Source organism: Cryptomeria japonica, chromosome 2, assembly GCF_030272615.1.
Source record: "Cryptomeria japonica chromosome 2, Sugi_1.0, whole genome shotgun sequence".
NCBI lineage: Eukaryota > Viridiplantae > Streptophyta > Pinopsida > Cupressales > Cupressaceae > Cryptomeria > Cryptomeria japonica.
This window is the reverse complement of record NC_081406.1, coordinates 55,340,250-55,357,208: the sequence shown is the minus strand read 5'-3', so window position 1 is coordinate 55,357,208 and position 16,959 is coordinate 55,340,250.

Sequence of the window (16,959 nt, the reverse complement as noted above, 5' to 3'; positions counted from 1 at the left end):
GGACCCTTTGTCATCATATCAGCCTATGGATTAGGAGCATATCATTTTTCAAATTCAGAGGGGGACGTGCTTGAAAAACCAACCAACAACATCCATCTGAAGAAATTCTACACTTGAGTCATCCAATGGATGGATCAAGCAGAAAAAGCAAAAAAATAAAAAAAGTATAAAAAATCATCACTATGGTGAAAAGCTGGCAAACACGCACCTTGTGACACAAAAAAATTAAAAAAATCAGAAAAATACAAAAAAATGATAAACAAATAAAAAAGTGCAATAAAAACAAGTGGTGAAAACCTGGCAACAAGTGCTTTTTGTGAGAGAGAAACTCCTCTATCTATCGGTACTCACATCATATCTTTACTCCATCTGATCTAAGCCCATAGCCATCGTAAAACTCTTATACATGTAACATTATCCTCGACATACTTAGCATAGTCACTGTCCTTGATTCTCTAAACAATTATCCATATCATATCCCACCATGGCTTGGTGATAAACGTATATATTCCTCATCAACAAGTATCCATAGCCAGGGGCAGAATTCATCTCGCTTTAACATTCAGACAACAAACAAGGATCACAACATACTAAGGAAACCATTGTCAAAACTGCTTATCAAAATAGAAAATAGGATCATTATCCAACTGCAATTGCAACACACACATGATGGATGATTTATTCTAAATTGTGATTTGTTTGCATTTGGCATGAAGTTTTGACTATTTTGTATCTTGATTTATGAATCATTAGATCTCCTAAGCTACTCAAGGATGCACTGAGCTAGAGAAGCAATCAAGGAATCCAATATTTTTTCTTTTGTTTTTTGTCTGTGAGGCGATCATTCATATGGTGCAAATTTGTCTCGAGATATGATTGGAAACATATTATTGAAGACATTTTCCCTTTTGCACATACAAATGGTTAATTCTTGTCTATTTTATGTAAGCAACACTCGGGTTGTCTTGGTTCAAATATACCTCATCACTTGTGTCATCTTGCAATATCAAAAATCCATGTAACTTATACTCAGGTCATTATGGTTCAATTATACTATAATTCTTGTACTAACTTTCAACATATCAAAATCTCAATGATGACTAAAGGAGCACAAACAAGTGACCAACAAGAATGACAATGACAAAATTAAAGTGACCATTTAGTTGCATACAATTGCAGTAGGTTGCATATCATTTTAAATCTTGCATTAGTCTCATATCATTATCATTATCATTTACATCTCATTTTCAAGATACATCTCATATCATTATCATTATCATTTACATCTCATTTTCAAGATATATCTCATATTATTATCATTATCATTATCATTTACATCTCATTTTCAAGATACATCTCATATCATTATCATTATCCTTTACATCTTATTTTCAAGATACATCTCATATCATTATAATTATCATTTACACCTCATTTTCAAGATACATCTCATATCATTATCATTATCATTTACATCTCATTTTCAAGATACATCTCATTTCATAATCATTATCATTTACATCTCATTTTCAAGATACATCTCACAATCATAACATTTAGATAACATGACATCTAATATCAAAGTAAACACAATTCATATCACAAACATCTAATCATCCTCATAGTATCATCTAATCATCATTATTATATAAGCATCTAAATCATCCTCATAGTATCATCATATCAAATCATGCACATCATAAATCAATCATCATAAATAACACATCACATGTGGATCAGAGAAAATCAATGCCATATATCATGTATATCTCGCAAAACTGTCAAAATATACAATGGGTATCATGTCTATCAGTACAACAAAAGTGATCAATACAACAAGGCAAGTCTCTCAGATGTGACTATTTCCTAAGGAAAAGGGTTTGGTAGAAAATGTCCCAACTCTCGGATCTCCACTAGATGGATCATGTCTTGTTGACCCTGTAACACCTTTGCTCTCTGTCCTCGCATGACTACGTTCGGATCTAGTGGATGCCACTGCAGGGTAGCTAGGAGCTCTATGCTCTTGAGGGACCATATCCTTATACAAATGCCAATAATAATCACTCTCCTTGGATGAGTACTGTATCTCCCTCAGTGTGTCCCAAAGCAGGGCACCTATGGTGGCTCTCTCTAACCTGTCAACAAGTGCCTCTTCTTAGCCTTGACTCTCTAGTGTTGTATCCCTCTCTACTTGCAGCTACATAATCTGTCATTGTTGCGCTAGCACCTATGCCTGCGGCTCCTGAACTAAGACCTGTAGTACCCTAATCTGAGCGTTCTTCTGGTAGGTCAGTATCCTAATCTGAACAAGTACCTGTGTCATGGTCCTAGCTACACCTGTCCTTGTCTGAGGCACTAGTGGAGGCAGAATGTAGGATCTCCTCCTCTAGGTGAGTTGTCGGCCACCCTCTGTATCACCCTCCATCCCTCCCACAGTAGCTAACATCACACCTATCCTCACACCCCCATCTGCACCAAGCATGAGACCACCTCTGCTGCATCCACCTTTGTCACTACCACCTCCTCCACCTCCATCTCCTCCCTCCTCTCCCTCATCCTCCTCTCTCCACCTAGGACCCCCTTGCCTCTGCAGTTGCTCCTCATCATCATCATCAAAAGCTAGCAACAGCTCTGTTGGATCAGATATACAAGCCACTACATGTGCTACGAAGTAAGATAAAAACTCATTTATCATCCCAACATCCACTACCCAGGCCCCATAATCCCAGATCTATCTTGCCAGGGTCATATACTCATCCACATCTGCTACACTATCTAGGGTAGGCTCCCACTTTGGCACATCCTGTCATGGACGAGCATACAAATAGGCTCCCTGTGGCATCCGCTGCCATCTACCATACTGTCGATGAGCACGGTTATGCAAGAATCTCTCGATAATGAAGGGTGTCCATCCAATCAGGTACGTAGGCATATATACATAGGGAATCTCTAGACCATCTTCAGCCCATACCTCGCAATCCATATATGGTCTCTAGATTACTGTATCAATGTCATCCAAATCCCTATGCTAGTGCTCTAGTTCATAGCTTATGCTGGAAAAATACACCTGTATAACCATATGCATATGCATGACCAACTGACCTATCTCTGTCTACAAGAAATCTTGACACTAGTATATGATCCCAAGCCCACACTTGTAATAAAGTCACCCCAACTAATAAACTAGTTTATCCTAGATATACTACCTAGTGGAGCTCTTTGTATAGGTGGGCCAAAATACAAGACCCCCATGCAAACCTGTGTCTCTGCATCACCATATCCTCTAAAACCATCCCCATCCAACGACCAGTCCCTTCGACCTAAGGTCAGGACAAAGGAAACCATCAATAAAATTTGCTAGTACTGATGGCAATGGAGCGTAACCCAAATCCAAAAACTCCTGTCATGGTATCTCATAGCCACTAATGTGATCATCTTGGAAAACACAATGGAGAGCCTTTGTGCCACCCTCCTTAGTTTTCTCATAAGGTATCAAATACCCAAAGACAAGAATCCATAGAATTCGATAATAGTCCTCTACTGTAGTTGTCATCTCACTGGTCGCCAAATGAAAATTGATCGTGTCGTTGTGCCACCTCTCTGCCAATGCTATCAATAACCCCCGGTTAATGGTATATCGGGGTATGTCTAGTAAGGATGATAAACCACATCTCTCAATCACATCTCAATTAGCCTATGATAGGTGCGGGATAAGTGTCCACGACTTTGGGAATCGCTCCCAAGACTATAGCACACCGAGATCTGCTTGTAAATCAACACATTTTATCATCAGTTCTCGATTCAATCAAATCTATCAAAATTAAATCAACTTAAAACATGAATCATATCAGAACCACATCAGAAATATATCAACATCAATCAGTGCATCATATTGAGACTCATAACGAAATCAAGAACCATAACTAAATCACGATCCATATTGACTCAAGAATCATAATGAAATCAAGACCCATAATGAAATCAAGACCCATAATAAAATTAGGACTCATATTGACTCAAGAACTATAACAAAATCAAGTCCCATAATGAAATTATGACTCATATCAACTCAAGACTCATAACAAAATCAAGACCCATAATGAAATCATGACTCATATCGACTCAAGACTCATAACAAAATCCGATCCATATCGACTCGGGACCCATAATAAAATCATGACTCATATCGATTCAAGACTCAATAAAATCATGACTCATATCAACTCAAGACTCATAACAAAAATTAGATCCATATTGACAACTTGACCCATATCAAAAATCAGATCCATATCAACAACTTGACTCATATCGAAAAGTGACTCCTATCGAAACAAGATCCATATCGACCACAGACTCATATCGCAATCCAACAACATATCAGAATCAGACATCATTAAAAAACAAGATTCACATTGGATCACGATCCATATCAGACAACCAATGGACCCATATCGACATCTACACAACCTATCCAATTCATCGGAATCACAGTGCATTTTCCAATCAAAATTTTCCAACTTTTTTGACTTACGCTCTAAAATAGGGCATCAAAGTGCTAACCTACTCTTTACGTGCTAATATTTTACATGAATGTGCTATTAACCACTTTTGATTCACTAAACTACATCGATGCACTAAAACATATACTCATTGCGCTATCCTGCTCCTTCAATGCGCTAAAATGTCCTACGCGCTAACTGGCATACTGGCCACGCTAGACTATTTACCCTATGCGCTAAATCTATCCTACGCGCTAACTGTCTTTCCTGAAGCACTGCTATATGCACCCTACACGCTAAAATGACCCTACGTACTAACCTACCCCTCGACCATGCTAAGATTTGGCACTCAGACACTAAACCTAGCTAGGGTTTTGGGCGTGCTAAAGACTATTTCATATGCGCTAAAAGACCTACCCTACGCGCTAAATTGACAAATTCCGACCCAAAAAATGAAAAACGTGACAAAAATCAATGAAATTAATCAAAAGCAAAAGGGATTTAGGCCACTTACTGGTGGGCCATATGCGGCGGGTCTTTGGTATCGCCTAATGTGCTCAAATCAGTGAGAAGAGTATGGAATCGACATCATGGTCAGAGCTCCAAATGTCACAATCACAAGAAGACAAGTGTGCAAATGATTTTTCAAAATCACTTTTTACCTTTTAATAGGGTAAATCAAAGGGTTAATAAGTGGGGCATGTATTTTACTCCCACTTTTTCAATATTAAGCTTATCCACATCATTTGTTTTCAAGAGATGAATCAATAATGAGTATCCAACATAGTCAATATTCTCATATCGCAATCAATTTAAAAAATGATCATAAAATTGACAAATTTTCACCAGACCCTTGATTCATCTCCCGAGAGGGCATCATTAATATCGTTCATCAAATCTACATCTAGGGCATCATATGGAACATTTTGGCACACAACATCATATCGATCAAATTTTGGCAAGTATATCCAATGATTTTCTTTGAATCAACATGTGCACACACGTCACTTGAAAGAGGGGCAAAATGTAGACGTATAAATCTGACCACTTTCTTAAATAAATATTTAATATTTATTTTTACCCCATCTCCCCTATTCATTAAATCTTATTTAATTAATTTCTTCATTTTCATCTATTTGATTAAATAAATTATTCAATTTATTTAATCAAATTCACCTAAACCTTTTCTAGCCTTTAATTAGATAAATTACTTTATTTAAATAATTCCCCTTCCTTCCTTTTAATTAAATTTACATTTAAATAAATTAACCCTTGCATATAAATAAATCTAATTTATTTATAAAAATCCCCCCACTTGTATTTATGCAAGTTGCATCTATTTTAGTTGTGTTACCCCATTATTTGTTTTGAACAAAATAGTGTGAATTTAATTTTGTTTCCCTCATTTAGTTTGATCTGTCTTTAGCCATGCACCTTTTGTTCCTTTATGTTTCACCTTTTTTGCCCCAATGAACCCGTCGGTTGAACTTGCGAATTGGTTCAAGGTTCAAAGTTCAACCGGTTCCTTTGTGTGGGTCACGACTTTGTTATGTTATTAAGAGAGCGAGCGTGAATGTGTTAAGTTGTTCTTGAACTTGAACTTTTGAACCATTTCTAAAGCAGTTCAAGGTTCAAGGTTCAAAGCCTTCCTTTACATTTGTTAAAAGTCTTCTCTCATTCCCGGTGTCATGTCGAGCCGCAAGTTGAAAGTTCTTTTGTTTTCTCAGGATTGAACTTGAACCATTGAACTTCTTGTGAAATGGTTCAAAGTTCAAAGGTTCATTCCAACATTGGCCTCGACGACATTAATAACATAAATGGTGGCATGACAAAAGGAATATTCTGGGCATCTTATAATTTAAAATTCTAAATTTGTAAAGAAATCATGAAAACTCAAGCCGTTTGTGCGGAGTTGATATGTAATTAATAAAGTTGTCAATTTCTCATCAAATCATTGGTTATCTCACACATTCAGATGAATCATTATGAGGCATGTATAGGTTTACTCAGTTTTTCTCCTTCTTAACATGTGAACTCTCAAATTGTGAAAGTGGTAGCTATTATTGTTAGAGGAGCACAAGATGCCATAGGTAATTTCAACTCCATACTTCCAAGGGTTTCACAGATTTGATGGTGGTAATAGGTGAGTTTTGATAATTTAACCTCTACTGTGTTACTAGCTCAGAAAGTCAGTGTAGGGAAATTCTTTGTTTTGGAATAGAATTATGTTCTTTCTAGGAACTGTTTGATGAATATAAAAGTGACCATTATGAGGCTGACTCTTCCAAAACTTGGTCACACATTATTCCTAGTTAGTATACTTCCAGAACTGGGTGACACTTCTTTGGCCCAAGCTAACATAGGAGAATTCTTAGAAAGAGCTAGAAACCCTGGGGCTAACTCGATGATGGAAATAATAGTTAGAAGTGGCTTGATTGAAACTGCTCCTTTCCCAACTACCACTCCTTGTCCAGAATTAGTGATAGCATGTATGAACAGATATGATGCTGATAGTAGGTGCATTAGGACTAGCAGTGCTGAACTGTTAGTAGAAATTAATAGAGAAACGGTGATGGCTACAGTGGGAATCCCTCATAAAGAGTTGTATGAAGATTGGTCAATTGGTACCTCATATCCATTTTTCTCTGAGAAGAAAATCACATATTAAATTGTCATTGGAAGGAATTAGCTTCTAAAAGTTTAGAAAGGGGGGCCTCGGTTACCCCAGCCTCTTACAAGAGAGCATTCCATCACAGAAGTGTGGGATATTGTAATATTGTTGAAGAGACTTAAAGGAAATTCACATGCTTTCTATTGGGAAGATTGGATGTACTTTTATATTCAGGAGTTGTTAGCTAGCGAGAAATATCTTGACTGGGCGTAGGTTATTGCTAAAAGGCTCCATGAGGGTTTGAGTAACTTTGTTGGAATGTCCAGTTTTTACTTGTCCTCATATCTATTTTATATATTGGCTTGTACTAGAGAATGGAAAGGCTTGCATAATGAGCCTTGGTTGGATCACATGAAGGTTTATGATTATCATCCGTACCTACAACAACAAAGACATGCAAAAAATTTCACACAATGGTATGATGTTTTTGCAGGAAGGCTTGCCTTTGAGTTGCAAGGAGACATAAATAAAATAATGTCAGTTGAGGCCATGGAGCTAGTCAATATATATGGAAGCTACTTCATCCAATTTCCCAAGTTTACTTACATTAGAGCTGGGGGCTTTGAAGGTAAACCATTCAGATTGCCTAGGTATGCCTTTGCTAGTTATGTGCTTATTGAAGTCTGTAGATAGCTAGCCCACATTGACAAAAGGTTAGGGACAAAGGGTAAATCCAAGGTTGCCTTTCCAATTGAACTGGGATACTATAGTTGTAAATCTGTAGCTGATGCCTTGAACCTAGAATTAGAGTTCAAGAAAATGAATTTGTAGCCCTACATTGTGATACGTAAGTTTGATAGCAGGAGATATGTTGCAGAACATTTAAATGTTGATGACCATTTCTTCCATGAACCTTAATTACAAGATTACTAGGAAAATTACTGTGATGAATGTGAAGTGAGGAGAAGATTGTGGTCAAGATTCACTCTGTAGCAGGTTGTTACAATGGAGTTATCCATTAATATTTCAAGAGTACAAGAAGAGGAAGGAGAAGATGTATTGGATCCCGAATTCAACGAAAGTGTTCAAGGGCAACCTATCCCTGAAATTGACTAGGATAGGAGAGAAGAGGAAAATATTCAAGCCAAGTCCTTCAATGTCATAAGAATAACGGAGAAGTGGTTGAGGGACCACAAATTTAGAAAGGAGTCAATTATAACTCCTAATGAATTAATAGTTGGTCCACTTGCTACAACATAGATTCCCACTTCCTCCTCTAACAAAATTGTTGATGTTGCAAGTTCCACAAGGCTAAAAATTGGAGAGGTTCAAACCAAAAGATCAAAGAGATCCCCATTGAGTTCTTCAGCAGTTCAAATCACCCATTCAAGGAGCAAAAAGAAAAACATGGAACCAGTGGTGGATCAAATTGTTGTGGACTTGGATTCAGGCAAGAAACCTAGCTGATCATGGATCAACAAGTGTTAAATAACCCTTCAGTGTAGGATACAGATGTAGGAAAAGAGCCTGAAGAAGATCCAAATCCGATGAGCACTATGACTGTTGTCAACCCACCTAATGATCAAACACCTCTGACCAAGGAAACTTCCAATACTTATTGATGGCTTGGAGTTTCAATTGGGAAGAAATGTAGTATTGTTCCTATTACTATTCCCATGGAGGATATGGTATGTAAGTGCCTTGGGAAAATATCCAAACCCAAGAATATCAAAACACAGGCAATGATGGAAGTTGATGATGAAACAGGCCACTGGGTAACAGAAGTAGCTAAGCCTATCTCAAATAGAGATCTAGAAATAGCCATTGAGAATGATTTTATTGTTGAGAAAATTGACTTGGGAGTTGCTTCAAGGGTTGTGAATCAAAAGCTATTGGACCAGGTCTAGAGAAGCCGCATGACAGCTAAAGTTTTTGATGAGTGGCTTGATTCCATAGTATAGTAGGGCATGGACTACATTGCTATCTTGATCAAGGTATATGATAACGTCATAACTATGAATAAAGAGTTGGAACTGGAAGCTACCACAAGGGATAAAGAAAGAAATAAATGGATAGCAGTCTTGGCATAGATGAATGATGTGCAAAAATTTGGCATCATAAATTTTCTTATGAAGAAGCTAGTAAATAACCTGGATGACAACGTGTTGTATGTATCAAGAAAGAATGTTGAATGGAGGAACTCTATCATTAAACAGGGTCATGAAGAATCTGTCAAGTTACTAAAAGGATTAAAAGAACTTATTGATACAATGCAAAAATATCTAAAATGCATCGATATACAACTCTTGAAGGAGGATGGACAGATGATTAAATTAGCGGTAGATATGGTCAAAACCTTTAAAGAAAGGGTGCAACTTGTTAAAGAGACAAAGTCTCTAACTACAGATGAATTTTACAAAGTGGCAAGGATAGAATCAATTTTAGTAGTCTGCTTCGATCACTTGGAAGCACATACAATTAAAGTTATACAGGTGAACATGGACAAAGAAGTTTGGAAGCAGCGCATTCTGCACATTCGACTCTTGCACTATCAGGTTATCCTTAATTTCTTAACAATGCATTTGGAATGGAAAAATGTACATGGTTCCATGACAAAATAGGACAAATCAATAGCTTCTCCTACCATGATGGAGTCTTGATTGGTTTATGGATTAGTTGTCATCCTGTCTGTGGTCATTGTTCATTTAAGTTTTATCTAGTTTGAAGCAAACAATTTTTTTTAACTCTAGGGTAGAGTTTGAGAATTTAGGGTTATTTTCAAAAGAACTATTGGCTTGGAGGCTATAAATGTAATTAAGAAAGCTTTGTTAAGGGTTCGAAAAACTTCAATTTGAATTAGCAGACTTATTTTTCTTTGAATTGCAGTGTAGACATTTGATATATGAATGGAATGATATATTTTGTATGGTCTTCAAATCTGTGCATTTGAATGATAGAGAAATATTTGTTGGGATGTATGCTTGTGTACATAATATTTTATTTCATTATCAGTTCTTCATAAGTCTATGAATTCATTGTTTAAGAAAATTAGTGGTACATTGTTGTTTAAATGATTCTGATCCCCCTTGTCCTGTGAGACATGAGCGAGTATCAATCAACATTTATGATACATTGAGTAAGCTTGGTGAAATAAGTTTGACATTAAATTGAAATGTTCAAAATTTAAGTCCGTGAGCTTTACATTTATTTTTTATTATCTTGTAGCATTCTTATTGTGTTGACAAATGAATGTGAATGCCTTTCTTGCTTTCTAGTGAAAAGTGTGTTTCTTTCTCAGTTATTTGCATTAAAAATTCATTGAATATCTTATGAGGAGCTACACTCTTATGCAGAGGGTAAACCGAAACTTGGTTCACCCAACTATTGGTTTCATTTGCTTTTCATCAAAGGGTATAAATGAGTCATCATTTTATATATATATATATATATATATATATATATATATATATATATATTAAAGGAAAGGCAAATATGTTAACCAATAGATTTATGGCGACTCTGTTGGGGAGTCGAATAATAAGATTGGTCGCCTGGTTATAGGATACAAAGAACTGTCTTGTGAAATTTAAAGAATCTATCCAGTTCTATCAAAATTTTGCTTTGTGAACAGGCTAGAGCCAAGAAGGTACACTAGGTCTCAGAGGTGTGAAGGAATAGTTGACTCTGTCTTTCAAGAATTGCAAAACCTAAACTTTCTATCATCCTTTTCACCTAAGAGATGAGCAAGAAGTAGACCTACTTCTCCATCCCCAGCATTCCTTGTATCTGTAGTCTTTCAAGCCTTAACCTTTCATGGTGTTATCTTACCCAATGTAATCAAACCAACACCTCTTAATATCATTCTTATAATGGCAGCCAACAATCCTTGGGGGGCCATAGTAGGTCCATTGAATCTTGATTTGAATTTGAATGCTTTACCCAAAGGAGTGAGGGATTATTTGTCTAAATTCAGTGGTGATGGGAAGGTCACAGTTGATGAACATTTGAATGCATTTAATGTTGCATTTGGTATAATAGCTATCTATCATGAAGATGTTGCAGTAAGGTTGTTTGTACAAACATTAACTGAAGCCATTGCAGATTGGTTTTATCATTTGCCAAACAGTGTAATAACAAACTTGCAAGATTTGAAAACTAGATTTGAAGCTAGGTTCAAAGTAGTTGAAGATGAGAATTCCCTTTTGGACCAGTTGGATCAATTAAAAAAAGAGATCCCTGAATCTATTAGAGCTTTCATGGCTAGATTTGATAAAATTGTTCATAAAATTCCTACAAATATGAAGCCTTCAGATAATAATTTGAAATGTTTTTTCATAAACTCTATTCCCTAAGAGATAAGTTTCTTGATTCATAGATAGAGAGTCGCAACTCTAAATGATGTGAAAACACTTGTTGTTGAGTTAGAAGATGACTTGATTACTATGGGAAAATGGAAGAGAGACGTGTAGGTGGCTAATTCGCAACCCTATACCTCTTTAGACCCTATAATTCAAAGACTGATGAATGATGCCATAACACTCAAAAAATAGTTCCCCAAGGCTAGTACGTCTTACTCACAACCTTACCAAGACATACCAAGGAGGATTACAAATCAGTCTATGGGATCCAAGAATAAATCCTTACAATTGCCTCTGGCTCAACAAAGACTGGCAATTGAAGCTCCACCACTTAAGGGGAATATGTGTATTTTTCGTCTCACTGATGATCATGATGGCATTTCTTGTCCAGAGATGGTGCCGTATGCACAAATGATAAATACAAGAGAGCCCATAAGTGAACTTGGTCTAGAAGAAGAAGTCCATGGGCAACCTGGCAACTCTGGAATACACTTCTTGGAGTATGAATCAGATTCAGACAAAGGAGGTGATATATTGGTGACCCTTGGAGATCCTTCTTGTGCCATCCTCACTAGAGGTTAGCGTCAATCCAAAAATATAGGTACCACAACTTTTCCCGAAATTGTAGCTAAAGGTAAAAAAACCTTTGAACCGGAACTTAGAGAATGGTTCAAGGGTTCAAGAAGTTCAGATGTTGAAGCAAGTTGATCTCGATTCTTCGTTTGATATTGTTGAATTTTCTAAGGCATCAAAGATTTAGATTTCTCTTGCTGAATATCTTAGGTTGAATCCTACAGAGTTAGAGAAGCTGATTAAATATGTTCAAGGGGAAACTTCTCAGTTGCAATACACCAACACACCATTGATTAATCTTGAGTCTTCATAGGATGAAAAGGATACCAAGTCTATAGAGTTGTCTAGTACTGTTCTAAAGACATTAGCTAATGAACCAATTGAATCACCATTAGTACCTAATCAAAGGCTCAAACCATTTTATGTGTCCTTATTTATCAATGGGTTTAAACTTAATAATTGCATTTATTGATTTTGGATCCTCTGATAATATTATGCCTTCTGCAGTTGCTAAAGCATTAGGCCTTTCACTCACTAAAAAATTTGGTAAATGCTATTCAATGGACTCAAAGAAAATTCCTTTACTACGTCAAATCAAAGATGTGCAGGTTTCTCTGGCGGTACATCCTAACAAAAGAGTGAAGTTGACTATTCTGGTTGCTGATATTCTTGCAAGTTATGGAATGTTGTTAAGCGAGACCTTTTTTAAGGGTGTGGGAGGAGAAATTAAGATGGATTGGTCTGAGCTAATAATTCCCACTGGTAAACAAAAATTTGCTCTTCAACCTGAACCAAAGTCCAAGTATACCCTTTTTCCCTCTGATGACCCAAAATCTCAAATATTGTATCATGAATATGATTTTGGCAATTATTTGCTCTCTCTGATGATAAGAAAGGTACACCAAAAGTTGAAGTAGGTCTTACTACAGGCTTGTGGGAGATGGTAGTTGTGCGTCGGCTAGATCCAGTGTTGGAGTGGTGCTCATTTCCCCATGAGGTGAAAAGATTCCTTTTTCATTCAAATTAGAAATTAAGAGCACTAATAACACCACAAAATATGATGCATTGTTGTTAGGAATAGAGCAAGCTGGAAAAGGGGGAATCAAATTATTGAGTGCCAAAGGTGATACAAAATTGATTGTTAAACAGGTACGAGGTCTCTTCTCGGTAAAGAATGAAAGGCTCAGACATTATAGAAACCAATTTTGGGATGAGATTGAATATTGTAATGCTTTCTCAATTGCAGCTATTCCTAGAGATCAAAATTCCTGGGAAGATTCTTTAGTAGTGTCAACATCTTTGTTGCTCCCACATCCTAACTTTGGTGCAGACATTTATAAGATTGAAGTTGTATATCGTCCTAATGTACCTAACAATTCAAATTTTTGGAAAGTGTTTGGAAATGATAAACACATCAACAAATTCTTGCAAAATGCTGAAATGTTCACCTCTTCTTTCTTTGAAGGTTTAGAGAATGAATGTAATGAATTTTGTCCAGATACAAGGGGAGATTTTAAAAAAGAATTTTTTTCAATTGAAGGGAAATCGAATTCCAAAAGGCCTTGTATCCTTAGAATGCCTCTTTGATCACAATGACAGGTATGTCAAAGAAAATGTTTCTCAAACTGCTAACACATCGAGAGAATATGAAAAGATTAATTTAGGTGATGAAAACAACCCAAAGATGGTCAATTTAGGAAAGTGTTGCAGTCTTAAAGAAAGGCATTTTTTTGTTAAACTGCTAAAAAAGTTTTTATACATTTTTGCCTGGTCTTATGAGGATTTGAAAGACTTAAAAAATGGTCAGTTTCAACATCATATTCCCCTCAAGCCCGAAGTAACTCCTTTTAGATAAAAATTAAGAAATTATAATCCCAAGGTTGCAGATGCCATTTTCAAAGAAATAGATAAGATGCTTCAGGAAAGGATCATTTATCCTATTCATCACTCTACATGGGTGGCCAATATTGTTCCGATTCACAAGAAGAATGGAGAAATAAGGATCTGTGTGGATTTTTGAAATTTTAATCAGGCTAGTTTAAAAGATGATTACCCATTGCCAGCGATGGATCATATTCTCCAAACTGTTGTTGGATTAGAAATAATGTCAATGCTTGATACTTTCTCTGGTTATAACTAGATAAGTGTAGAAAAAGAAGACCAACAACATAAAATGACTTTCACAATGCCTTCGAGAACTTTCACCTACAATTGAATGCCTTTTAGCCTAATAAATGCGAGAACAAATTTTCAAAGGGTGATGAATCTCTCATTTGGTCACCTCATTGGTAAGACTATAGTTATCTATCTTGACAATTTGATAGTTTTCTCTAAAAGAAGAAAAAATCACCTAAGAGATTTGGAGACTGTGTTACAAAGATGCAAAGACCATGGTATTTCACTCAACCCGAAGAAGTCAATTTTTTGTGTTACAGAGGGAAAGATTTTAGGGCATATAGTTTCACAAGATGGTATCAAAATAGATCATGATCGGGTAAAGGCTATTCAGCAGTTAAGTCTGCCATTAGACAGAAGTGGTGTTAAATCATTCTTTGGGCAAGTGAGTAATTTCCTCAAGAGGTTCGTGCCAGACTTCGCTGAAATTACTAAACACATTGCACGGATGATGAGTGAAAAGCATATTTTCAAATGGAAGGAATAAGCAAAAAGAGCCTTTGAAAAGGTAAAAGAAGCAATTGCTCATGCTCTAACATTAATAAATCCTGATTTTAAGAAAGATTTTATCATGTATTGTTATGCTTTAGAACACACAATGTTTGGTATTCTTCTACAAAAGAATGAACTAAATGAAAAAGTCCCTATTGTGTTCATGAGTATTCCGCTCAAAAATCATGAATTGAATTACTCATTAGTAGAGAAGTAGGTCTTTTTAGTTGTTAAAGTTGTAAAACATTTCAGGTATTATGTTTTGCATTCCGATTCAATTGTCTTTGTACCAAATCCTACTGTGAAAAGTATCTTGACTCAGCAAGAGGTAGGAATGAATAATAGAGCAACTTGGGTTTCAAAGGTTCAGGAGTTTGATCTAGATATCTGACCAACCAAGTTAGTTCGGGGGCAAGGATTATGTGATTTGATAGCTGAAAACAAGGAAGATGAAGACAAACTCCACTAACTTTATTTGTTAGCTTGTAAGATGAGTGGTTCATTGATGTGGCTCATTACTTGACTTATGGAGAATGCCCTGAGCATTTAAGTGCAAAAGAAAAGAGAAATTTAAGATTGAAGGCGGCTAAATATGTGATTGTTGATGATATCCTATATAAAAAAGGCTTGGCTGGGTCATTCTTAAGGTGTATTGACAAAGAACAACATGAGAAGCTTTTACAAGTTTTTCATAATGAGGCATGTGGGGAAACTATTCATCCATTGTAACAACCTTCAAAATCCTCAGGAATTGTTACTACTAGCCAGGAATGTTTAAAGATGCATATAAATGGGTTGCAGGCTATGAGAAATGCAAGTTATTCTCAAGAAGACCTCAATCAGCTGCATTGCCATTAAGACCGATAATCATAGATGAACTCTTCAAATAGTGGGGATTAGATTTTTTTGGTCTATTGAATCCTCCATCAAGTGCCAATCATACCCATATCCTTATAGCTACAAATTATTTTATGAAGTGGGTAGAAGAAGTTCCTGTTAGGATGACTACTTCAGAAATTGTTTGTACTTTCTTGAAACAAAATATCTTGACTAGATTTGGTGTACCCCATAAAATTGTGATCGATAATGCCCCAAATTTCTCTTCTGAAGAACTCAGCTTGTTTTGTTATGATCATGGCATTTACTTATCTCATTCTTCAGAATACTATTTGCAAAGAAATGGCCAGGTTGAATCCAACAATAAGAATATGATTTCTATAATGTGAAAGTTGGTGGCTGAGAATGCAAAGGATTGGCATAAAAGATTATATGAAGCACTATGGGTAGACAAGACCTCGCCCAAGAGGGCCATAGGTATGACACCATTTGAATTGGTATACGAAGCTGAAGCTCAGTTGTCCTTACCTCTAGAATTATCATCTACTAGGTTGCAGAAATTAATAGAAGATGAGTTCTTTCAAAGTACCCTAGAAAAGAGAATTATGTACCTTTCAAAAATTGAAGAGGAGAGGCAATTGGTAGATCACATCACTACTCATTAGGCTAGGGTAAAGAAATTTTTTGATCGCACAGCTAGACCACGACAGCTCATAATGGGAGATCAAGTCTTGCTCTGAGACAAACACAGTGAAACAAAAGGAACTCATAAGAAATTTGATTCTCTATGGAAAAGACCATTCATGATCACACAGGTATTGGATCCTAACTCATTCAAACTTGAATATCCTAATGGATTTTCACTGCCTTTGTCCTATAATGGGTAAGATTTAAAGTTATATTAGTTGTAGGCTGATCTCATTCTGCTTTTGTACATAAGTTTTTGTTGTGATTTGTTTTTCTTGTTGTGTGTTTGTTGCATTCGGACCTTTGTCCTTCCCCTCTTGCATGCGAAACCAGAGACCTAAGTTCATTTCCTGGTCCTTTTTAGTCCCAGTCCCTAGTCAGAGCTGATGTTACCCCATTATTTATTTTGAACACAATAATGTGTATTTAATTTTGTTTCCCTCATTCGGTTTGATCCGTCTTTAGCCATGCACCTTTTGTTCCTTTATGTTTCACCTTTTTTGCCCCAATGAGCCCGTCGATTGAACCTGCGAATTGGTTCAAGGTTCAAAGTTCAACCAGTGCCTTTGTGTGGGTTGTGGATTTTTTATGTTGTTAAGAGAGTGGGCGTGAATGTGTTAAGTTGGTCTTAAACTTGAACTTTTGAACCATTTCTAAAGTGATTCAAGGTTCAAGGTTCAAAGTCTTCCTTTACGTTTGTTAAAAGTTTTAAATCGTTCCTAGTGTT